The 27,195-nt window shown below is 37.4% G+C and overlaps 1 protein-coding gene across 8 annotated transcripts in view; it reads right to left on the reverse strand.

Moving 5' to 3' along the window:
* SEMA6D (semaphorin 6D) overlaps positions 1 to 27,195 on the reverse strand; it is a 216,454-nt gene that overhangs the window by 114,210 nt on the left and 75,049 nt on the right. For all 8 annotated transcript variants that reach the window (XM_027644190.1, XM_027644201.1, XM_027644197.1 and 5 more), the window contains one exon: positions 17,552 to 17,632. The gene's annotated coding sequence lies outside the window, so the exon portion shown is untranslated. Of the gene's footprint in view, positions 1 to 17,551; positions 17,633 to 27,195 lie in introns of those variants that run through there.

Genomic DNA, 27,195 nt, shown 5'->3' on the forward strand with positions numbered 1-27,195 from the left:
CACTTGCCTAAAGTAGTAATACTTCTTTTAATTGTATCTTCACTGCAAAAAAATTTCTATGCAATTAAAATCTTTTGCATTGTATTTGTCCTAGTCAGAGAGCACAATTTTAGGTCACAATTGTCCTGGCCACAAATTTGCTGGTGTAACAGATCAGAATGACTGGAGAACCAGACCACAGAATGCTTCTGTTGCACTCCTTCTTCTGCACAATTATTTTGAATTTCTTTTGTGACAAGACAAAGACAACAATGTCTCTGGGTTCACACTCCAATGACTTCAGCAGATAATGCTCCTTTAGCTGTTATTAACTGCCCCGAGGGTGATATGAAGTCCACACCTAACATCTGAAACACATTCCAAGATGAACAATAGGAGTCACCAAATAATTTTCTTCTCTACTGAAGGTTGCTCTAAACTTTAAATGTTTCTCTTCACTTCATGTTAAACACATTGCAAATGATTGTTGAGTTGCTCTTACAAACTTAAATCCATATACTCCAACTATGTAGCCAGAGGGCAATTTACTGGATTATAAAAGGGCAGAAACCTATTTTTGCAGCATACCTGCTATTTTTATAATTCAGTCTGAGAGAAGGAGAAGCAACTGGGAGTTGGAAAACCCTGATTCCAAGGATATACTGGTAATCAGTAAAAGGAAAAGGTGGATCTTTAAAGAAATTCCTTTTAAACATAATTACTGATAGGGACACCAGTTATGGTGGACACTTCCATTGTCCAGGCAGCACAAACCAGCACATCTCACATTCTTACACATCAGGTGAACAAATGTCAACCAGGACTCTCAATTCCTGCTGACCTGCCACACAACATGGAGCATATGTAGCTATAATATGCCCACAAGCTTCCTCAAAAGTTCCACTGGGTGCTTTCTGTATTTGTTTGGTTACACACACCTCCCACTGAGCTGTCCCATGAACACCAGGGCACGGTTTGCAGCAGAGGTGGGGTTTGCAGCACACAGGCACCACCCAGCTCTTGGTAAGAAACCTCCCGAGCATTATAGAGAGCACCAGAACCCTGCCTGCACCCAGCTCTGCTTGGCTGCCTCTGCATTTGTCTCCAACAGGGAGCAAAATGTTGGAAGTACAGCATCTTAATCGTAAGCCACCACACAAAGTCATGTTTTTTAAAAATAAAAGTCCCTTTAGAACTTCTGGACAGGTATGACAGATAATTATTTACCTATGTCCCTTACCTTCATGTGTTTTCTCTAGTGAAATACTTATCATTCCATATCTCATTTCATACGTGCTCGTAGTAATCAGGTCAAGCAACAATCTTTTGTTGTTGCTGAAGCAAGTCACAAACTAATCTTAATTCTACTGGAAGTTTTCTTCCCTTTAAACAGTTGAAGACACTTATTACTGAACTTCCTGTTTTTGACAAAATTCTGTTAAAAAAAATTGATTTTACTAGCACAGACTATTACATTCTGCTGAAGGATAAAGCATCACACACCTAATTTTCATTCCCAATTTTTGTTAAGAATATTTTAAAAAATTCAATAAGTTGTTGACTGAAATATCCAGTGTCATAAGTGCCATTGCTTTAAAAGGTTATGATTTTTTTGTAATCAGATATCAAAATACAAGAAATTCTGTAAAAATAAAAAAAATTAAACTTACTTTTAAAATATTCTTTCACGAAAATTACATTTTAACAACTAAACGCAACAATATGTTGGATTACATTTTGAGCAGAATGTTTACCTTTCACTGAGTTTCTCTGCCAGCTGTGTCAGCGCTGACTGTAATAGCTTATGTATAAAAAATATTAAAAAGAGCTGTTTATTTTTTTTAATTGCCATGATCGTGCCAAAAAACACAATGTGTGGGCTGGAGGCAGAGTGCTGGGAGCAATATTATTCATGTTAAAAACAGTTGCCTGATTTGCTTTCTTTGAAAATTAGGATACTATAAATAGGAGCCCAGTGGGATTTGTCGATTGCAAGTTAGGTTTTAAAAGCTACTCAGATGAAACTTTTGAAAGACTTACAAAAGATAGAACAATTACATTATGGCTTGTCGTTTCCCTTTGGCCTGTATTAGACCTTTATTTTTGAAGAGAGTTATGTATTATAGACCTACCTCCTATTTCTATGAGTATGTTGAAACATTAGGCTTTTTGAAAAATCTTTATAGAAAGATTTATTTGCTTTTCGTATGTCTTTCTATAAGCCAGCTATCTTAACTCACTGGTTTGTTCCTAGTAATTAAAGACATTGTATTGCCAAGCTCATATTAATTTTGTGTTGCTTGCTTTGTGAAAACCCTTCCCCACAAGTCACTCAGAAATTAAGTCACTCCTTTACAAAAGGTTGTGTCAAGCTACTGTCCCACAAGTGTGCCACAGCTGCCCTTCCCCTTATTTACCTGTACATTAGCTTTTCCTTTTGGTGCTTTTCCTTTTTTGCTTGCTTTAGAGATGATAGAAGGCATGCTTCCAAAAAAAACCCAAACCCTACCAAAAACCCAAGGAACCAACAAACCCCAAAACACAGAAAACCCTTATATGAATAACAAAGCAGGAAGAAACTATTGCAGAGATTTTATCAAGTACTTTTTTCCATGATAAATTATACATGACATTCACCATTAGAAAGCTGGCATTTTGACCTGCATTTGGAATGGGAAGCAATGGGAGCTATTGGGATATGCTGACTTTTTAACAGCAAACACAGGGAAAGAAATAAAAGATACGCTGCTAATTTAACTCTGAGCAAAAGGCCAACAAAGCAATTACACAGCTTATAAGACCTACTTAAACTCCTAGCTTTGCCCACTGATTTTGTACAGTATAAAGAAACATTTTTTCCAAACACTTCAATGTTTGTTTCCCTTTATGAAAAAGAATTTTTACACAAGCATATTCATACTGCACTGCTTACATAAACCACACATCTTTGAAAGTGGTGTGGGATTTTGTTGTCCATCTTAAAGCATGAAGCAAATGGCCTGATGGCCATTTTTCTTAAGGCACAACCTTTCATCAGGAATTTGGACCCTGTTCAGAGGAGTTTCAGCTGAAACACTTGACAGTACTTTAAAGTTGCCAACCTTGCCTTGATGCCTGTCTGCATGGCTTTTTGTGACTCCTCTGTTCTGTGACAGTGTGTGACCTCTGAGTTTACTCAACTCCATGGTCTCAAACTTGGCTCAGCCCGAGATCTCAAACACAGCACTCAAGTTCCAGAAGGGAACAGCAGAAAATGGAAAAAGAGGGGAAGGTGGGAAAGACGGATGTGGTAACAGAAGAGAGGAACATCGCCTTCAACAAACTTTTAACTAATGCCATATTTTCCTTTGTAAATTAAATACTTCATGATGCGTATCATACTACCATCCTTATCGAAAGAAATTTGCTGTCCTGATCTAAAGTTTTTCTTAGTAGAATTGTACTTGAGTGAGAAACAAGAGCTCAATCTAATCAGACTTTAAAAAAATATTTAGCATAAAGAGGTGATAATTATCTTCTGTCCACCATAAAAATTCAATCAAAATATGAAAGCCGGTGTTTATCCTATACAAACCATGGAAAAACAATTAATAGTGTGACAAAAAGCTGTCTTATTTTATCAGGAGAGTTGACCCTGTTCCAAGGACAAAATGATAACTAGTGTCCTGAGTCCAGCTCAGTGACCTTCTGGAGCTGGAACTTTCAATTATGTCAAATTAGCTGTGTCACATAGGCTGGCTTTGTGAGTGACGCTGGATCAATGCAGTGCATTTCACTGATGATGACAATGATTTAATCAATCTCAGTCACTCGGCGGACAGCAATGAGGTTGTGAAGTAAGCACAAAAAAAGAATGCTGGGATCTTTCATTGTCAGGGTTACCTCCAGGCTCCCCATTTGTGCTTTTCCTTTAAATGCTAATTTGAAACTATGAAAAAATAACACTAAGTAGCAATTTCCTAGAAGGGGTTTTGTCACATCTATTCAGACTTATATTCTGCGCACCAAATTGCAACCTGATGTTAAATAATGCTGTTTTTGACACTTCTGTGTAATAAAAGTGAAGATCCTTCTTTGCTCAAGGATGTCTATGACACTTTTGACACTTCTCTCCCAGAATTGCAGGCAGCCCAGATGTTCTTTGCATTAAGCAGAGCATTGCCACAGCTGCTATGGAATGTCAGAAGATATTGGGCTCTAGGCAAAAGTAGCAAAGGGCATCTTTTCTCTTTTTAACTGAGGAGTAATTTTGGAGAGTAAAACCTTTTGATGTGCACAAAATTAAGGCCTCAGAGGGACTTTATAGGCAAGGGACACATTGCATTTTCTTTGCTCATGTTTCAAGGTAACACAGAACCATTACAGAGCAGCTGTTTCCACTTCTGTTCAGAAAGATATTCCTTACCTATCTATGCCAGCATGGCACTGCTGTATCTGCTGGACATCTGAATGTTATGATACAGGCAAAAATGAAATACCAGTAACAGGTCCTTGTGATAGACTGAAGCCTTGATTTCTGGGGACTCACAAGGGTGCAAGATCTGGTCACTCCTGGATTGTTTGGGCTTCTCAAGATTTGAATCCAGGGATTTACATTCACAAGTGTCTCCTGCCACAGCAGTGACAGCTGAAGAAGCCTTGGCTTCATGATGTGTCCCTGTACCCCAGTATTCTCTGAAGCTGGGCTAAAGTAAGTGAAGACCTCACCATGTTCCTGGAAAAAAGTGTCCCTGGGTATAAAATGACCAGATATTTTCAGCCTCCTCTTCCTTATTTCTGACCTTGTACTGTCCCCAAAACAGATGCTTGTTGGACTGAGTAATAAACCGGACTGTGTTTACCCTTTATTTTAAAAATACACAGGCTTTACTCTAACATAGGCCACACAAGCAGTCGTTCTGTGCACAACAAAGAGATGTAGGATGCAGGGGTCCATGGGTAGCTCCCTCAAAAGAAATACTCTTTGAATTTAAACTAAAGCCCCAGGGCTCACACGAGGCACAGCTCCTGTCTGTGGGTGGGCTGACGAGCTGGGGTCTTTATCTTGCTGCTCTTCAGCTCCATCTCCTGGAGTCACCCACTGCATTGGAAGAACCACCTTTCCACACCATGCACTGCCCTCACACCAGAAACAGGTTAGCAGAGAGTCTAATTAATCAGTTTCCTCAGGAAAAACAAGGAAAAAAAGCGTACCAGAAATAAAATTTCTAATTTGAAAATTTCAGTGCAGGGATCTATTTTTAAGTACTTGCAACAGACGTTTCTCTGCTGGAAAGATTTTTTTACAGAAATCTTTGTGATTAATACAACTTTTAAAAGGAGTAAAACAGCTCAGAGAGCTGTTATTTATACTCTTACATACACTCCCAAAGTTCAAGGTAGTCACATCACCTTCCTCAAAATAATACGAAACGGAATTGTATTTTTTTTGGAAGAGTCGCTGTTAAGTCTCTTTGTCATCTCCAGGGAGCTGCCCAAGTGGCACAGGAATTTTTTAAACAACATCTTACTTGGATTATGCTTTGCCTGACTGTCCTCCGTGGCTGCACAGAGAGTTTACTGGTGCAGGGTCTGTTTGGTTTAGATGCTGGTTTACAGAGGTAGCAGGAACAGCAGCAGCCAAAACGAGTAGTAGGGAAAACTAAAATTTCTGGGTGCTGCCAGGTCAGATTAGAGCAGATCCTGTAAAACTCTCATCATCTGGAAAGAATACTTGTGGCATCCATACTGGGATTTTTGTGTTGCACTGCCAAGCCAGTTTTATTAAGGAACCATTACCATACCCAAAGAAAGGCAATGAACATCAGCGTGCTTTGCTGTAACCTGCCACCAGTTCCTAAACAATACCTGGGATTCCACCTTGCACTTCAGCTCTCCGTGGTCCTCCTGATCAGACAGGTGTCAAGGAAGACAGAACCACTACCTAACACCGTATTCCAAATCCAGATCAGGATGACCTGCAGCAGACCCTGAGCATGTTGACTTTTTGGTCTGTGTTGCAAGTTTTTGTCCCTTCTGCTTGGGACAGAGTGCTACAAACCCATGAAGGATGATGCTACTTTAGCAACACTTTCCATGTTGTCTGCTCCTTTTCTAGGCATATTCCTTAGTGTGGGTGTCACTTTCACAGTCAAACACCACTGGACACAGAGTTATGGCAGTGATTACTATGGAAAATAAGAAACACAAGGACAAATCATTTTAACTGAAGCATCAGCATTGGGAAATGGCAGTCATCCTTAAATGTCATAGAGCCTCCCAGTTGGGCCTGGGCTCTGTGAAATGGGGAAAGGAGTCCAGAATTGCATAGATCCATTATCCTCAATGGTTCAGGAGGACAAGCTCATTAGGAACTATAGCTTCATTAGGTAGCAAGAGCTGCCCTGTTGTCAGGTTGTGATCTATTTCTTATCTTGGATTGTGCCACAGATTTTCTCTCCCACATCCCAACCACAATTGACTACCACACCTCACTGCTTTTGGTGATGGAGCATAGATCTTGCTTTGAGAATTATAAGTTAGAGTTTCAGTAATACCACAGCAATATCTGCTAAACATTACTCAGTATTACCCCTGCACAGGTATGCCCTTACTTCTCCTGTCTAGCATGGGAAGGAATCACTTGCCAAAGGCCTACAACTATTAGCAGATCCCATTTAAGGGGCTAATCTACACTCAGTGACTGCATACACCTGAGTGCACAGTAACAACAAAAACACTAAACCACACCTTTGCAATACATTTTTACCTTTGCATTCAAGAGATGCCCAAATTTACAATGTAAATCAAATAGTAAAATGAAACCACAAACACCAACTAAAAGTACTAGTTAAAAAAGTGACTGTTTCAGACACACTGGAGGGTACAGGGAAGAAGGCAGGGCACTACGTTATTCTGTGGGGATCCTTTTTCCTTTTAAAATTTGTTATTTAAAGGCAAAATGGATTAACATTTAATCTCTCATTATAACGATATATAGTATTTACAAAGAATTGAAAGAGTCAGAAAAAACAGGCTTCCAAAAGAAGTGTTCAGATATAATTGCTTAAAGCAGACTTCAAAAGATTCAATACACCAGCAGCTGCCGCAAATACATGGCTTTTTCTGTTTTAATTATCCATTTCTTCTAATAGGTTCTACAAGACTTAAACATGAATAGAGATCAGAGAGGGAGCCAGATTTTATATTTTACCTACACTATTCTGAAAAGAGGGTAATAATTACAGAAATGGCTGAAGCTTGCATGGTGGTTTGTTTGTACAAGTGAAGAACTCCCCCACTGTTTCTCTTCTCCAAGTTCAATGATTAACTCCACTTAAAACCCAATCCTTGTATGCCTGTTGACAAAAATCTCTGCAATATAGAAGATTTAATAGCAATACTTGGCATAAAATATTTTGGCAAAATGAACGAAATATCACATCAAACACAGTTGAAAGGCAAACTTCCCAGCCAACAGAACAGTTTTATCAAACTCCAGATTCCAATGTTCTTTTACTGTGGCAAAATCAAAATTGCTTCTGTCTTATAGAATTCCTTTGGTCAAGGTGAAATCCCTTTAGATATTGTCATTTGTCTTCTTTGCAGGGATGTAGTACGTATTCTATTATGGCAAGACTCTCTGCTTCCTTGCTCGAAACTGTAAAATATATTGTTGTCCTGTTTCACAGAATTTAAAGCTGTTCTGATGAATACACAACTTTCATTGGGAGTTTAAAAAAAAACCCCAACTTTCACGCCTCATTTATTTAGAAGCTCTTTGCCTTATCGCTGCTCCAGCTATTTATAGCATTGCCTTTCTGTTTATCAAAGGCAACTTTCTTCCTTCTCCTTTACATTTTTAAAGGAAAAAAAAATAAAAAGCAACCTTTCCACTGACATTATTCTCATAACACATACCAAATTGATTTGAAAACATTAGATCTGCCAAATTTCTCCTCCATGTTGAACTGTAATCTAAATATGCCTTCCTTATTTATGTAAGTGGAGGTTTATTTACTGAAGAGATAATTTTTTTGGAGGATTTTCCTAATGAGTATGGTCAGAGCAGCTCAAATTTTTGAATTAGTTTTTCATTTTTAATTTTTGGAACATCAATTTTCAGACAATTTTTGGACATATAATTAAACATGAAGTTAATTATCTGTTTACAAAGCTTCCTTTGATGCATGGCTTTGACTGCAGGGAGGCTGTGATCTGAGCCCAGCACCGACCCTGCTGCCAGGCTGCTGCACAGCACACCACAGCTCCACAGGGTGGGACAGGGACAACCCTGAACAGGCCTCTGGCACTGGGAGAGAGCTCCACGCCTTCTCATCGAGGCTCCAGTTGCATGTCCCCCAAGATGACCAGAGAGAACCTGCAGAACCCTCACTGAGGGGGAGGTTTTGGCCCTTGTTTGTTGTAACAGGTGCAAGTCCAGTTAGAATTGCATCCCATAAACTGGAATATGGTCTCAGCAAAAATCCCCGTTCTCACACATTTTTAAATCTCAAAACCTGCAACTTTTGTGCTGGGCTATTACACGATTTCAGAAGGTACTTGTAAAATTCAAAGGAAAGCCCATTTACAATTTTTTATGTTGTGAAAATGGATGATGTTTACAGAGCCTTACATTTGTCTTGGTTATTTACATCATGCTAAAAACTTCAATGCACTTATGCCTGACCCCGCCTGCCCTGAGCACAGGGTCCCAAAGTGCTCTGATCAAATGCTCTGATCCTGCAGACACATAGAACATCCCTGATTACAAGCAGGTGAACAGTCCCCACTAGGGTAAAGTGGCACAAAATTCAGTCAAAGAAAATAGGAAAATAGAAATTTCTAAGATTTTCATGAATCCTACAGTGAGCCCTCCACAGACTCAGAGGCCTGTCCTTTTGGACTTAATTGAACAAAGTCCAAATTTTTTTAGCTGAGCGAATACCACAGAGGTAACAAATTCCACAGGTAAACACATCTGCTCTACCTGAGCACCAAAAGCATTGCACACTGGCCCCGAAATGCTACCTTGTCAACAAGATGAAACTACATCTGTTCATTACTCCCCTCCTTTCACACTCATTTCAATCCTGTGCTCTTGTCACCACACTGACTACAGTCAAAAATGTCAGGTGATTCCTAACCAATTTCCTTTGTGCACACAGGAGGCCATCGAGCCCATCTTCTCTTTCAGCCAGAGGGTGTCATGTACATATCCCCTCTTTTGCTCATTTCAACACAGTTCACATAATTTTGTAGTTTAAAATTATTCTGGGGTACTACACGATAATATGAAAATAAAATAAAATTAAAAAAAAATATGAATTTGCAGTTAAACTTTAACATAGAATGGAGGGCAAATGCTTAATCCTCTGTATACATTGTGTAAATGTGAAGATGATGCAGACAAGGGTGGAATACCTCCAAGTTTATATTGGCAGAAAAAAGACAATCTAGCTAGCTGTTCCTAAAATTACTAATTGAAATAATAGCTCTTGAGTCACATGTTTATAACATAGATAAAAATATTGCAGGATCTCCAGACAAATCAGGCAGGATTACACTGCAGTTAGAAGTGATATTCTAATGAAAATATAGACATAAGTTTAGTTTAAGTGAGAAATAAGTCTCTCAAATATCACACATTATTTTCTCCATAAGAAGTATCCCTGTATTTTCAGTACCTTCACTGGCCTACACAACGTGACATCTGTTTTTCATACAGATGTGAAAACCTGGAATGATAGCATTGGTTCTGAAATTGATTCCTACCAGAGATGTCCAATTCCACTAAAAAGGGTTCAGTTTCTACTTGGGTTTTGTTTTAGGTTAATTCCTGTTCAATTTTATTTTTTATCTTAAGTTGCAAATTTGCACTAATAGGAGCTGGTATTTTCACAAGAGCTGTAATATCTTGCTCTTTAGTTATCAAAAAATCCTGTATTCTGCACATGTCCTCTGCTAATGTGAATTATTTGTTAGCTGTTAGGTGGATTTATGCTTTTCATCTTAGCCTGAACTTCCCTCATGAGCATTCAGATAAATTATTTTGAAGGCGTTCAGGAGCTAAGCATCCAACTGTATTATGTTAATATTACACGATATCTATATTCATGTATCACAAATGACTGTGCTATAGTTTACTTAATATTTTTCTTTATTATATAAATATGGAGTCTTAATGCCAATGCATTAGTTCCTTTTTCTCCACAGTGTTTCAGATTGTACTGGTCCCGTTGATGCCATAATTGAGGTTAAGCATAAGTGCTGCCTGAGATGGGTTCCTATTCCCCAACGTGCCGTTTGTCTCTGGTATGTGACAGAAGATTGCTTTACTCTTTGCTCATTAATATAAATACATCTTATCCTTTCTTTGCACTAGCTGTGTGCCACAAAATCATTTTCTTGATTATGTTACTTATAGTCATGCACATTTTAGGAATATTCCACGTACCTATTTGTGGAATTACACCTGAAAATGCAGTTACTCACACTTCAAATAATTGGGGGGAAATACAGATTTCTAACTTTAAAGTGCATTTGAGTGCATGCAACACAGGTAAATTAAGATCAAGCACTGAACTTCAAATCTGTTTCCTGGTTTGAGCTTCATTGTGCCACCTTAATATTGGGTTAGCATAGTATGCACATAGAAAATTTGTTACAAGATTTGTGAATAAGTGATTCTCATCTCCTTTGTAAGGAAAATTGACTCCATTACAGGAGACAAGAGACATCAAGCTAACATTACATGAAGTCATAATCCTCTATTGAGACATAGCACAATGACATTGTTAACATTAGTATGCAATATTTATTATAAATAAAAGAGGCTATTGAGGCTTTCAACCCATAATCAGCTCTGTGTGGATGACTTCACTGTACGAACACAGTGGAGTTATAATGAGGATAAAAGATTTATTTATACCTAAACATATTCTCATTAGTAATTCTGCACTAGCATGTAACAGATACAATTGGAGGACCAGTAGGGTTTTTGTGTTTTGGGTTTTTTTTTTCTTGTTTCTTTGTTTGGTTTTGTTTATGTTTTAATTACTATTTATTGTTTGCACTTTGACTATGGACATTTAGTATGAAAAAAAAAGAAATTAGTTAATGAGTTTATTGTGTATTATTAATTCTCATGAATGAAGAATGATTCCATTTTTATGGAATAGAGTATCATCCCATCACTCCATAATATGGAGATCCAGTGGGCCATTAGCTCAGACCTTCATAAAAAGAGGGAATTGTTTTTGAAGAGATCCTACCTGCACATGTAACACACAGCCATGAAGCAACATAGTGTCATGTAAGATTTCTTACTGATCTGCCTTTTATACTCTTTTCCAAACACCATATTTTACTCTTCTTTTAACAGTAAAGGACTAACCTACACTGCATAGAAGGTACCCAAAGAGCTGCCTACATCCCTTCCAAGATCTCTCACAGACTTTGTCATCTCACAGTCTATTTGGAGGAAATTAAATTCAACTTAATGCCAAATTCTCTGTACTACGTCACTGTCTTACTACCATAGATCCCTCCTCTCTGGGGCCTGGGTTTACTTTCAGCCTACCTGGTTTCACATTTACCTTTGTCAGGTGAAACCTAACAAAAATAAGGCAATGGTCCAAAGTACATGTGCATAATTCACATTTGAATACCATTGGTTTTGTTCAAAAACCTTCTGGCTAGCCTAATTTGTCATCTTTAATTAAATGTTGGTGTTCTTAAACAGTTTTCTTGGCAAAAACTTCAACATATTTGGGGATATTTCACTACTAATGAAATTACAGTACAAGAAGAGTAAGTATGCTTATATATTGTATGGAGAATATTCTCTGTATAACAACAATCACAGAATATGCTGAGTTGGAAGGGACCCACAAGGATCATTGAGTCCAACTCTTAGCCCTGCACAGAACCCACACCATAACTGCTACTTAACAGAATCGCCAGGAAAAAAGGTAATGCTTTTTTTTTTATCCTGGAAGAATGAAGTTCATCAGGTATTCATTTCTCATCCTGGGAATTACAGTGACATGGCTCATCTCTTTCTAAAACTGCATTTAAGTTGATTACATGTAAGCTGACTGATAAGAAAATCTTATTCATTTGAAAAACAAATCATTTAATTTAGAACCACTCAGCTCAGCAGAGAAAGTCCTTAACAATTCTACTCCACCTTCAGATGTAGATATAAAAACATTTACTTTTCCTGTTAATTTCAGCTGTTCATTTTCAGCGATAAAAGCTCAAACTTCTTTTCATTGAAAAAGAAGACCAACCCCCTGAAAAATATGGTTTTCTATAGTCTGAGCACTCCTGTGGTCTTAGTCTTCCCCTTTTACTTAGTCTTTGCTTGTATAAAATTTTATTTATTATACTGAAAGCAGGATTTAAAAATGAAAAAGCTTCAATTTTGAAAATCAAGATATCCAGCTAGATCTGCTTAAATGAACCAGCTATAAAAAAATTAACACAGCTGTCATGAGTTTCTTTAATTTCCTGTGCTCTTTCTGACACCATACTTATAAACTCACAGGTTCCATTTAAAGAGATACAATGCTGAGAGCAAGTAAGTTCCTGTCACAATATAATGGAACAAAAAATAGAGATTGTATGAATTCCGTATAATACAAACAACATTTTGTTTAGATCTTACTACCCTAGGTTTTTTTTGCCTCAGTTATGATGAAGTGCCTGAAGGGAACAGAAAGCTGAGCTTCACAATTTAGGTGAAATTCTTCCTATTAAAAAAAGTGTTTGCATGTATGTAATCTTATTTAAGTACACAATATAGATTTTCAGATTATCCATTTGGGATATGGATTATGAGCTTTAGCACATAAAGTGACAAATTTTTTAGAAGTATTTCCGCATTTATGATTTCAATTGTTTTGTGCTAATGATCACAACACACACAGGCTTGGAAGGTGACCCCTACTACCTTTCCTGTCAATCCAGCTCTTAACTCTTTAACTCCCCAAGGGTCCAGCCCAAGTCCCATTAAATGCAGTGGAAACATTCCCACTGACTTCACCAGAAACCAGATCAATACAGATCTTAAATTGAGTTATTGAACAACTATTATTTTCTTCTGATCCATGCATTTGTCAGGCATAAAAATAACCCAGTTTTGTTTCTTTAATGGGATTTGCATCGTAGTCTAGGTGGTTGGTGCATCTGCAATCTGACAGAACAGATATCTCTTTTTGCAGAGAGTGTATATAAGTTTCCCCATCTATCTCAGGAAAAGTCTTACAGAGCTATTCAGAACTCAGTACACGTTCTTTCCTCTTCACAACTCATTTTCCTTTTTTTTTTTTTTTTGTGACAACCTAGGCAATAATTCACAGCTCACTGGGTCTCCTAAATAACCCCCTTTATATTTACATGGTAGGCATTCCCCCCATTACCCTGCAGGATTCAGCCGTATTGGCAGGCAGTCATTAGGAATTCTTAAGACCATGGAGGTTTAACATATCCTTCTCTAGTTAGTGTCTTTGAAAACACCCTGCATGGTTACGATCTCAGCAAATATATAGAAAATCTCAACAATTTAACAATAACATAAAATGTGTCATTTTGTAATTTCAAAGTGGTTCCTTCTTTGGGTGCCATGCAGACTCCCACAGGAAGCCTTTAAAGCTCAGAAGCATTTCACCCAATGGAGGATTGTTAAGTTTCTTTCTTTTGCTAGAAATTAAATGAGCTACTCAAGTCTCTTTGACAAAAGAGAGAAGTGCATACTTGCTTTGCATTATGTATTGCAGTTACTCTAGCCCAGCATCACTAAGAATTCTGGGGAAAATTAAAATTACGGAAAAATCACACCTGCAATTGATGAATGGAAAAAGGTCCTTTTAGGAAACACAGATGAATTAATATAAAGGTAGTAAAATGTGTTATGAGAAAGATGCCCAAGTCTAACTCTCACAGAAGTGAGATTTTCTCTAGAAGGTCATCTTTCACTAGAAAGACATGACCTGAGCACGAAAGAAGAGCCAAATTTCCAGGGCTTATGGTCTTGCCCTGACTGAGGATGCTCCCCCCAACTGATTTCTTCCACTGCCACTGGAAGTCATCGGAGACACTGCTCTGCAGCCTGCCCTGGCACTGACATCTCTCAGCTGGGTCACTTATTCCTTCCCTTTCCTAACACATGGACTAACAACACCTCTTCAGAATCTTTAGTAACTGCCAAATTGTGTTATGGGGGCTTGTAGGAATATAAAAAGAGAAAACAGAGAGGTTGATTCATATTAGCATTGCTTATGCTTGGTAGTGGTAACTCTACTTGTTCTGAAGAAACCTCCAAACAAACCTTGAGTAACAGATTGCCAGTCATGTTCACAGCACTTTGCATCCTATGAGCCTTGAATTGACACTAATGTTTAAAATTTGATTTATTATTAAATGTTTCAAATTAATAGATCCCAAATAATTAATTAATATAACCCAAATTAATATATCAAAAGGCTTACATTAGCAAAAAATCCTGAGGAAAGTGATTTCATTGTGAAGAAAAAAATAAAGAATATAACCATATTTTTGTTTACAATCAGACTATTCTCTTTTTAATATTATCGGAAAGATTAAATGGGGTATCTGTTTCTTTGATGAGAACCAGAACCTTCATGATACAATGCCTCATATGTGTCACATACAAAGTTATTAAATATGTCCAGATTTAAGGAGCTAATTCCGGGTAACTCTTAAAATAAGAGCCATTCACACTGATCCAGAAGTCATGACAGAATATGAAAAGTATGCAGGGATAGTTAATCTGCAATGTCATTGCTCATGTTAGAGACATTAGTGAAAGTATTTTGAAATCTTAAAGACCAATAAGCACTTCAGTATATGTTTCTCACATTTACAAAGTTCAAATAACATGCTGACAGCTCCAAACAATTCACCACTGCAGTTGTAATGAAAGAAAAGGGTCCAAACCCCTGCAAATTGTTTGGGGTTTTCTTTAATCAAAGTGAATTGTTCTTAGTTATATTTTTTCTTATGGATTTCTGTAGCTTCTGAAGACTTCTCTCTCAGCTTCAAAATCTCTATAGAACACAGTGCCCCTCATCATTTGAAATGCTTTGATAATGCTTTTTTAAAAACTGCTGATTTGTTTAAAGTTTGAGCTAATAAAAAAAGTAACAACCTATTGTAAGAAAGCCTGGGTGTGGAGCGGTATTTTTGGATGCTAACTGGTCATGTGTACTAGCCATCCATGAAACACATGCTGGAAACACTCAAAAGTATTCAGAAATGCCTCTCTAAGTCATAAATCTTTTACAGGTAAAATTATGTGAGAGAAGGAATAGAAAAAGTGCATTCAACATCTGGAGTTAGATGAGTTTACTGAAGTAAAATTGCAAAATTAAATTTAGATGAACTTAATTAAAAAAGGGGATCCAATTTAATATGGACATTCATCAACTTCTCATTGAAAATCTTTCTTGCCTGAAGAAAATATAATAAAATTTGAACACAAAACCCATATAAAGGCTGAAATGAAGTGTGAAGGGATGGTCAAATAAAGAAATGCAGTAAAACGGAACACTGTCTTTTTTCCTCATTTTAACACACATGTGCATATAAACACTTTCCCTTAATTGCACAGAATATTGAACTATTTTTAAACTCTGCAACAGTTAAACAAGTGAGCTGGTCATCTGTATGCCCTGAAGGTCATTATTATTCAGAGGCATATGCTGTGTATTTACTGATAATATGAATATGGAAGTTTCTCTTTCTCTCTCCCTGTATGTATTTCTCGTTGGTCAAATTTTTCTCCTAGACCCTAAAGGACTTTATCTAACCCAGTTATATATTTTTAGTGCTTAAATGTCCATTATCCGAGAGGCTCTTGCTGAAGTGAATGGGAGTTTTGTCACAGGGTTGAGCCTCAGATGACTTACAATGGATTTTCATTTGCCTCAGTTAAGACACAACAAATGAGGCTCTCTTGTTTTCCTTTGCTAGATCATTGCTGTCTTCTTTCTTTCATGGGAAAAAGATCTAGTAGTTTAGTACCAGTCACTTCTGGCTTCCATGGATTCTGTCTGTCAAAGTAGCATTGACTTTCAGCTCTCTAAGTCATGGTGCTTATAGAATTTGGTAGTGTCAAATAACAATTTGAAAAGTTAAGAATAGTGCTGTTAGTATCATATTATTTCCTTACAAACTGCCTTGATAATTTGTTGTTCTGCATACTGGTTATGTGATCAAGTAACATGATATGAATGCTGTATTCTTTTATTTCTAATAAAGAACATTGCTAGAACAGTATGCTCTAAGGGAGATACTGCCCTTTATTAGAAACACATTCCCACATTATAAAAGTCACCCAGCAATAATGAAATGTAATCTGTCTTGAGGATTCATGATAACACAGTATTATGCTCATTTTTTGTATGAAAAGAACATGACTGAATAGGAATGCCATTGTTGTTTAATACATCTTTAAACTGAAGCAGAGATTTTATTGAACTACTTGGTTAATGACAATAAATTGCTAGAGGAATTCTGAATACAGGTTTTGTTTCCATGTCAGAAGAGTTCTAGCTTCTGTGGTGTAATTTAATTCAAAAAGATATATACTTCAATAGCCTGCAACTGGCAGGACTGGGAAGTGGCGGCACTTGACATCTCTGTCCCAGTGATCTAAAAGCAGCATGAGCATGACTGGCCGGGGGGAGGTCAAAGGGCTAAATCCTGCCTCTGTCAGTGGCCATCAGTCGATGCTAAGTGGAGGAGTAGAGCAGGCAGTGGTTTCCTCTCAATGCTTCCTACTTCCCCAGGTCCCAAAATACTCAACAAGGTATATGGCATAACAGTGAGAATAATTTTGACCGCAATATTATCACAAACAATATTATAATCTAAAAGTCAGGTCTTTCTTCCTGAAAAAGCTGAACACTTACGCACCAACATGAGTTCCTCTTAAAGAACTGTTCCACACTACCTAACTACCACAGAAAGTGCATCCCAAATGATGTACAAGTATGGCAGGATTCAGATATTCCCTCCTCCCTTTTTCTTTTACAAAAGAGGAGAATTTATCTCTGCAGCAGAAATTCTGCGCTTCAAGATGCACATAGATTACATCACTTCACAAGTTCTCCACAGCAGTGTTTGAAAATCTGACTCAAGGTTTGAGCAACCAGACTAGTTACAACAAAGAAAGCATCAGAAGAGAAAATAATCTGTAATTTCACAACTTATTGCTGAATTTTCAGCAAGAAGAAGCTACTGAATTTCCTTTTTGTGCATTTTACTTTCCCTTTGGAGTCTGCCCTATGGTTACATTCTTCAAAACGAACAATGTCAAACCTTCCAAGAGCAGTTACATTAGCAGAGAGGACAGTAAAAAAGGCCATTTGATTTTAGTTAGACAAAAATTGCTCCAACTTGTGTCCTGAGCTCAATCTCTTGCAGATCAATATATGCTCTTATATCTTTCTATCATTGTACTGGTCAAGGGAAAGTACTTCATTTTTCACACAGATTCAGTTTCAGTGTAACATTACAGAAAACAGTAATATTCTAATGTGATTTACTATGGCATCTTTAGACTTACCACTGAGAGTGAACGTGAAGATCCTTAAATTTCTGGCATCAGTGTTTCTGTAAAGTCTGGCACGAATTCAGATGGGTTACCCTGCCAAAAGTCAGAGGAAAATATTCATCAGACAGATGATTATTTTTAATCACACTTTCCCAGTACCCATTTAAGCCTTACTTTATAAATGCCTACTGCAGGTTTAATGATAAGACCACTACAATAGATCTGGACACAACACACCTGCACATTGACTTTTCAAGTGACTGTGAACCTGAATACCAATTCCCACAGGGTACTTTCTATAGAGAAACTCTCCTTTCATGAAAGTAACCCAACAGCGTTTACCAGAAAAATACGTAACAGTAAATTGCAGTAAGTTTTAATAAACTTCAATAGAAAGACGCCTCCTGGAAAAAAGCAAACAAACAACAACGCACACAATTGGCCAACCCTAAATTAACGAAGTGTACGCTCATGCACAGTTCATTTTCCTTTCAGATCAAAGGGGTTTTGAAGTTCAAATAAATTTGCCTCCTAATAGTTTTAGTACAGGATTATCTCTCTTAACATCTGAAAAATAACATTCAGAGTTGGCATTTAACAGCTTATTTGTATTGCAGCACTTCAGGGACAAGCAAACTTGTAATTTCTACCATATGTGGAACGTTTCTTGCATTAAAGTATTGCAATTTCCAGACAGAAAAACGACTGAGAAAAACTCTAGCAAGAGGATTATTTTACAAAATACACGTATAGCATACTTATTTTTGCATAAATTTGCATACTATACTGTAAATACCATTATGTACATATATACATTTGTTTCATTCATGTTTGCATGGTTATTTTATACATTACTCAAATTACTTCTGTTTACGAGAACATGAAAACTATTTTAAAGTGAAAGCAAAGAAATGGAATTGATGACAAGAAATATATAGGCAGGTGGAGAAATGTTCTTGGGTCAGGCCAGCTTTATGATCTTATAGCACTCAAATCCAAGCTGCCTCTGTACAATAACAGAGCAAATTCAAAACAAGAAAAAAGTGCAAAGAGCTAACATCAAGCCCTAGACGAATACAGAGGGTCTCCACATCTCTCCTTTCCTCTTTTACTCAAGCTCCCACTGAAAATATTACCATTTTCACTATATAAAAACAAATTCCTTAGAGTGAGATTTTCAAAGACAAGTAGAGAACTGGGTGTCTAATTCCCTCAGGCAGTTTTGAAAAGTGCACGATAAATATACTATATAGCTCCTTATACATCAAACAATTTCCCAGTGCACTTCACATTAATCTTTAATCTAGATACTTTAATCTTCAAATCTTCATACAATAATCTTCAATGAAAGGTTCTTTCTGGGAGTTTACAGTATATTTAACACAATTTAAAAACTACTAGTGCATTGCCCTAGCTTTTAATACCCAGAAAATGTTTTATAAATTAGATCAACCACAACCTGGCCAAGGTTTCTGTATTTTTAATATCTTTGGAGGGAGATTACAACAAAAGGGTGCTGGAGGGAATGACTTAGCTGGTTTAGCACCCCAGAACCATAGCTGCTGATCCCAGAGTTTACTCAGTGTTTCACTTTTTCCAAGGTAAGGACTAGCATCTCTTCGTATGTTATTGGGGAAAACAGCGTATGTTACAGTGTATACTACTCTGCTTTGGCAGCTCTCTGTGTGCACATCTGGACATGGACATAGTTTCCATATCTGTGTTTTTGCCAAAAATATTAACTGTTAGAATAGTGTGCCAGGTCCATTCTGCAGGGATATAGCCATGACTTCAACTCCTCCTGGCCTTTACTGTTCCCTTCAGTGCTGTTTACTCTAGCACAGCACCTCTGAGTTCTACTCATGGACCAGGACTTCACAGGCTTAGCTCCAGCTGAATGCACAGTGGAAAACACTCCTAAGAATTTGTACACTGGACTGAGGACGAAAGGCAATAGGTCAGTATGAAGTAAAAGAAAAAAAAGACTATAATAGCCATTATGACAAGTAGTATTTTTTATAGACAACCTGGTACAGGCACATTTTGAGGAGAGATTTCAAGAACCAGTTTCACAGAAGTGCTTGAAGAGTTCTGAAGAAAGCACAGAAGTGCTGCCTTAAAAAACAGAGCAGAGGAGGAAAGTGAGACAGAGCAGAGAAAGAACAAATGAACTTCCTAAAAGAGAGAAAGGAGAGTCACATATCACCTGAGAAAAATGGTCAGAAAGTAATATGTCCAAAAAAAAAAAGAAACTAAGAAAACATCTTTTCTAACAGCATTATTTAAGTTGGGTAAAATGATATTTGGCTTCTCTGTAATCTCCTACAACTGGAGACATGAGAAGGGAGATTCACCAAAGACAATATGGAAAAAAGGACAGTGCTATGGAAGCCAAAAGAGGAGAGCATTGCAATATCATTATCAAAGCTAAAACAGCAGATCAGCTCACATGGCCAGAGGTGGAGTATCAGCTCTGATTAGAATGGAGAAAGTTAGTACAGACTGATTTGAGCAGTTCCCATTGACTACAAAGAGTGGGAATTAGATGGCAATGACTGTAGTGTGCTCCATGCATTCAGGGTCAAGAGCTTCTTAGAAGAACAGGTTGGGTAAACACTGGGATATTTTGAATAAGTGAAAGGCTAAGGCAAGCTTGAAAATTTGCAAGAAAAGATGAGAGTGAGACTGGAGGAAAAAAGGGAAAAGGTAGGGAATGCATGAAGTGGATGATCAGAGGACAGCAGTTGGCAAACTTTATAACTTGTGATGGGCTAGAGGACTTTCAGAAACAGCAATCAGTGAGGGGAGCAGTTAGGGAGATGAAGATCATACGTTTGTTAATTCTCATTGGGAAGAAATTGTCAAGATCCTTCTCAGAAAAAGAAACAGGCCTTGAGGAATGAGTCAAAGGTGGTGAAGAGGAGATCAGGTCTGTGGGTGAGGATTTCAATTACAGTAGCTAGGCATGTGCCGTGGAGGAAGTCAGCTTGGTCACAGAGTTTCTGCTAGAAATGCCTTGTTGCACAAAGCAAGAAGCAGAGAAAGTATCTATAAGAACAGTGGTCTTGATGGCTTTGAGAGATTCAGAGAGGAGGCAGATGCTGAATTCAATCAATTCAAGAACATCACTTGCTTTTGTGCAAGGAGACCAGGGGAGGAGAGACAATAAAGAAGTCACTGGGCATTTTCCACCCTTGGTAGACCAAGTCATAAGTGGGTCTTTATTTAAGCTCTCATGATGTCTGTCACAGGTAAGTAGAACTTGACAAGTGGATGAATTTAATATACCATGAAGTTCCAGCACTTCAAAAATGATTGCAAATCCATAAAAGGTCTCTGAATACCTGGTTTATATTCAGACATGACACCTGAACTGGCTAAAAAATATAGGCATATTTGTTCCACTATGCTTTTTATCTCAGAAAAATACTATGATTTGTACTTTGAAGAAAACCATATGAAATATTTCATATTCATGGGATGTATTTCAGTGTGAGGACATGACCAGTTGATAATTTGGGTTCAGATTTCCATTTGTTTCATGGTCAAGTCCACTCTAGGGATAGAAAGATGCATACCATCAATCCTATCACATTTCTGGTAAAGCAGAAGGTTTTCAGCACATAGAGTTTTGACTGGAGGCAGCAGCAAGTCCCTCAAAATGTTGTCAGACAAATGGTTGATACAATGTATGAGAAAGCTAAGGCTATGATTTATATAAGGCAAATTTATAGTCCTGGGAAGCAAGGAGAACTTGGGGATAACATGGGCAGTTATGGACCAGAAAGCTTAGAGAAAGGAAACTGTTGTAAGACACTGAGAATGGATTTCTTTTTTTTTTTCAAGTGAAGGTATTTTCTTATTAACAAGTCATATGAAATTTTACATTGTTTTGGCAAAGTCAGGAGTTGAGACTAAAGGAGTGAGAATGAGAAAAAAAAATCAAAAATTTAAATGAAAAAAGTTTTAAGAAAGATATTCTCAAGTGACATCCAAATGTGCATTCAGAGGGGAACAATTAGCTGAGAGAACAGAATAGGTGATTCCCTAAAGATGAAATTTATATTGCAAATCACAAGGGTCTGTGATGGTACCCATGGCTCCAGCTTGGTAAGTAGTGTGCTGCAGATGGTATCAAGCACAAGACCTTAGCAAGAGGAACATTAATCTCAAGCAAACATTGACAAGCACTTCCAAAAGCTTAGAGATAAGAGAGAGTAACTAATAGTTGAATGGGTAATGCCCTAAAATTCACTATGCACCCAATGCTTAATTTCAATCTTATTGTAGTCAACTTGTCTGAATGGATTACCATGAAATACTCATTAATTTACACATTGTTAGATTAGTCTGTGTATTTTCATGACACAACAGAAGAAATCCAGTAGCAGCAAATATATCAATTTAGAATGAGATTTCTCACATTTGTTTTCCTTCATGAATCCATTTTTCATCTATGTCCATGTAAATGCACTGAGTTTAACAGAATTTTGCAAAATAAAAATAATAACTTTTATTTCTCTAGATGTATATACATCCATCAAAAAACTGCATCTATTTATCCACCTGGAATAAAAACTGATGTTCATGCTTCACTAAGAAGGAACACAGCTCAGTGTAGCAACATTTGCTTCCACATCTAACAGTGGAGTAAAACACTGGAAAAACTACCACTGGTGTTATTTCCTTGAAATAACATATATCCAATATCAAATTGGTTATGTAACTCAGACATCATAAGGTTTCATACAGCATACAAAAGCTGCATTTTAATGTTTTATGAGGAAAGGAGAGGAGGCGTGAGGACTCGTGAGTTCTGTTCAACACTAAACTACTCTTAATGCTGTGAAACACGTGGAAGCAAGGTTAATTGAAAACCTGAAGTAATACAAACATAAGTTCAGCCTTTACCAGAAATACATGTGGTGTATAAAGCTCCATTGAGCCAAAGTGGATAAGTGAACATTTTTAATGCACATTAGTTGAAGAAATGAAGAAGTAGAAGCAGATAATAAGTATTACTAAACTGGAATATACTGAAGGCCTGGAAAAGAGATAGAAAACCACTACCATGGAAACATTTTACAGATTACTTTTCCTTCCCACCCAGAGAGTACTAAGTCTCCCATTTCCCTTTAGACAACGTTTTTTATTGGCTATGGTTATCACCACTCTAGGGAAAAGGGGGTGGCTTTCAGAGACAGACTTTAAGCAAGAACATCTGGACTCCCTTGTAAAGACACAACATCAGTAAGGTACAGGATTCCACACAGCAGCTCCTCTCTGCCTCAGCACTCCTATGCCCTGCAGGAGAGAGCCCACCCAGGACCACACAGAGGCACGTGCAGGTCTGCCTCTGTCCTCCAAGGACACCTCTCTCTCCTTTGGCATGCTTTTATTAGGCTGGAGTTATTCATGATCCCTGAGAAAGTACAGGAATCACAGTATAAATATTCATTGTGGTATGATGTGTCCCACATCATTCTTAAAAACCACTTAAATACAAGCATATCTATCTCTCTGTCTTTATAAAGAGATATATAAATAAATACACGTTTATTCACTGCCACATAAAATGATTCCAGCTTTTGGTTCATGTACTACAGATGCATGTGGTAAATGCCCAAGTCCTCTGCTATGCTGTCTGTCAGCATCAAGGAGGTAATACCCCAGGCCAGGTACACCTGAACCTGTTTTAAGCTCTATTCTTTTCCATTCAAGTATTAGCTGTCTCTTCCACAATGTAACAGTCCCTGGTTCTCCAAAAATTAGCCCTTTCTAAGATAATGCTGCTTGTTTAGGTGTTATTTCTACCTAGCCTCTACTGCAAAAGGATGCAAACTTCAGACCTTCTCACTACCAAACACATGAATTTAATGTGACTCATAGGCCAATCAGTCAGAACCCTGGGAGAACAAAATATCAAGGCAGAGAAACCTCTTTAGAAAGGAAAATTGCTGAAAAGGTACTTTTTATCAAAAAGCACAAAAAACCCAATCATAATGACACATGACAGTTTAATGAATGGCTATTACTTGCTTATTTTGGAAGAGTGATATGCTATAATTTATCATTTAAAATAATAGCTAATTGAAAAGCTTGTCTTTTATCACATCTGATTCAAAGTATCTTTAACATTTTATAGCAATATTATGCTTTCCTACATTTGAAAGTAACTGACAATAACACCACCTCCTGTACTTCAAGACCTTGTCTTAAGCACAATAATATATAGCAGTTTTAATGCTCAGGAGGATTTATGTGAAAAGCAGTGCTTGTATTTCATTAGCTGCACCCCAACCAACTTAATTGTGTGTCTAGAACACACTCATTTAAATGCTATTGTATGCATGACATAGTTTTGGAAACTCTGGCTTAAATTAACAGTAGTATGTTGTACTTTCATTTTTTTTTTGCCAGTGATTTACAAAGGATTATCAAACACGTTTGATTTCATTGTTTAATAGCAGTATATTTTGCTATTAACAGGATCTGAAATCTGTACTCAGGCAAGGATTCAGTACCTTTCAAAACCCATTTTGTGAGCTAGAAGAGTTCTAAACTAAAGCCATTTCTTCCTCATTACAAGACAGTCAGCTCACATAGCTAGATGATGATAATCAATTCAAATTATAACTCAAGAGTTATTAGGTTAAGAGCTAGAGAAGATACACTCACCACAAAGCAATGTATTTAAACTTACTTTTATCTAGTGATTTGCTACAAAAGGATGTACTAGCAGCTACATAACTTGGTGTTGCAGACTCGTGTGTAGCTCATGTTTGAGGCAGTCTTTTTCTTTTCTAAGACATTTGGGAGCCCAAAGCAATGACATCAATGGACAAGGGTATTTGCTCCAACAAGAATACATCCAGACCTCCATGTACCTTCTGCAGAAACTCAGTCCCACAGCCTCAGCACTGTAGTTCTTTGCTGCAGGCCCAATTTTTTCTCCAAATCTGTCTTTCCAAACCTGACTCTAGATATAAAGACTTGACCTCTTGGCACAAAGACATATTGGTGTGAATAAGTATTTAAGACATCACTTTCATTCTTAATAAAATTAAAACTCTACAGCTTGAACGTGAAACAATATGTCAAAAAGCACTTATTTTTCATCTTATATCTGTATACTTAGTTACTTCAAAGACATATTTAGGTCCATTTTAGAAGATTCCCTTTGAAAATGCATTTGAATGAACGTTACCCTTTTCTACAGAGGTTTGGGTAAACATTTTTGTTACAGCAATTTTGTTTAGCATGGTAATGCAATCAATATCCCAGGAGGCTCATCTTTCACAAGATGCCTGCCTGCAGTTCTACCTGCAAAGTTATGGCAGTCTTCACAGATAACAAAGTACTGAAACTGTAATGCATAAAGCAGCACAATCATCTGTCAGAGGCTGGCTCAAAGACAACCAAAAAAAAAAACCCACAACCAAAAATTCCCTATCCCCCCCCTGAGTTTTCAGTATAAATATTCATATTATGACAGTGCTTCATTTCAGGAGCCAGTGGGCATAAGCTGTATTGCTCATTCACTTAAAACAAATAGTTAGGGGATTCCATGAGCAATTTCTATTTCCTGGACAAAGCGAAGAGCATTACTGTTCTTCAGAGGAAAGGTGAAACAGTAGTGATCAAGCTGTGAACTGAATAAATATAAAGTCTATGAAGTAATTTACTATTCTTACTGCAGCCAGCCAGCAACAAAGTCAATCTCTTTTGTTGAGGCAGTGATTAGCGAGTGCAGTTGACCTGTGATACCTACTGCTTTTAATCCAGTGGTTTGAACATTATGTTATAGGCTGAACTAGAAGAACAATATATTTATTCCCTCTGAAATCTTTCAAGTTTTTTCAAAGATTTCTATTTTTACAAAGTGTTTAAGTAAAGGGCTATGTTAATTAAAAGCCAACTGAAAATAATAACCAGCAAAATCATAAGAGGGTCACCTTTGCCTGTATTTAAGTATATATGGCACTGATAAGAACCATGAGTCTAAATAAGAGTCTTGCTGAAGTGAACTTGTAAACAGATTTTATGCAATTTTTTTTTCATAGCCTTGAAATAATTTGGATATTAGACACCTATTCTTTTTAATAGCCAGGCATTTATTTCCATTTTGCAGCTATCACAGGAAGATCTTTTTATGCTCTTTTTACAGTTCAGTACTTCTACTTAAAGATAACTGACAGGATTTAGAGGAACTGGGAATCTATAGACTTCACGTTTACTATCACATCAGTTCAGTTCTGGGGTTGATTATCGTCATTATGTGCTATACCTAGCAGTGTCCCATATGTGACAGGTGCCTTCTTGAGCACTATTAAAGGCATCATCTCTTAAATTAACTGTCTGAGGAACAGATAAAAAAGCAACAGACAGATGCTGGAAAGGCAGGAGGAAAAATGCCATGGTCAGGTAGCAGTGGATATTTCCCTCAGTAAGAAAGATTTACACAAGTGATACTGTATGTTTACACGTATAGTTTCAAGGTTCTTTTTCTCCATGTCCAAATATGAAGGTATATATACATTGCCAAATAAAATCACAACAGGTTTTGAGTAAGAATCAAGTGTCTTCAGTAATCACTTCATGAAAACACACCATTGGAGGAGTCTGGGATATCTCAAAACAATTTCCTCCCCACGGGACACCTTGGCTCTCCATCATTTCTGCAGATGGATGAAGGCACTCCAGTTCAGATAAGGACACAGAAAGCACTAGAAAAGGAACTGGTTGATTGTCCTCTTTCTACCCCAACCAGAGAAGCAGAGGGGTAACACAGATAATCTCAGGCTGCAACACCAGCCAGGTTATCTGCATATGCACACTCATCTCCTGTCTCATCACACCAAGTCCAAGACTGCCACATAACCAGCCTGGCAGTAGCACAGTTACAGCAGGTGACACCAGGCAATCACAGGGATAAACTATCACCAGGATAAAACTCCAGGACCTGATCAGAATTGAGAACCTTGAAACTAATACACAGATTTTCTAAGACTCTGCTGACACTTATGTTTTCCTCTAAGCAAAAGTTTTCACCTTGTATTGCCTCCATATGTATTCAAGTTTTCTTAAAACCTTTGAACTACCTGCTAGGTAAATTCAGTATGCAAACTACATCTCTGCTTCATTCTATTCTTCCTACTTTAAACTTCTTCAGGAGAAGCTCATACTGAAAATAAGGGAGCAAAACTTAAGTATACAAGGTCAACCTGTCATCCTAATCATCTCAGTATGAAGATGTTACACTGAAATCATTAATAATATTTTCAGTCTTCTAAATCTTTCTTCACAGTAGGCAGCCAAATATAATTTTAGTTCACCCGTTGCAAACACGTTTGTACATTGTTGTGGCTTCAAGAATGCTGAAAGCTATTTACTTATGTAAATCTTGAGATTTGCTACACAAAGAAACAGATGTATGTGACATTTGCAAGGCAGTGAAAATGAAGTGTCATATGTTGGTCTGGGAAAAAAAGCTTGGGGAAAAAAAGAAAGGTGTGCCATATTTCACCTAGCCCTCATCATTGAAGGGCTGGAGGAAAAACTACAGCAGGAAATCTTGGCAGCTGCTGCAAATCCCCAAGTGAGAGCAGCAGTATGGTTTTGGGCATACCTCACAACTATATTTGTCATCCCAGGAC

The sequence above is a fragment of the Corapipo altera genome, unplaced genomic scaffold, assembly GCF_003945725.1.
Source record: "Corapipo altera isolate COAL_440 unplaced genomic scaffold, ASM394572v1 50, whole genome shotgun sequence".
In the NCBI taxonomy this organism is placed as follows: Eukaryota; Metazoa; Chordata; class Aves; order Passeriformes; family Pipridae; genus Corapipo; species Corapipo altera.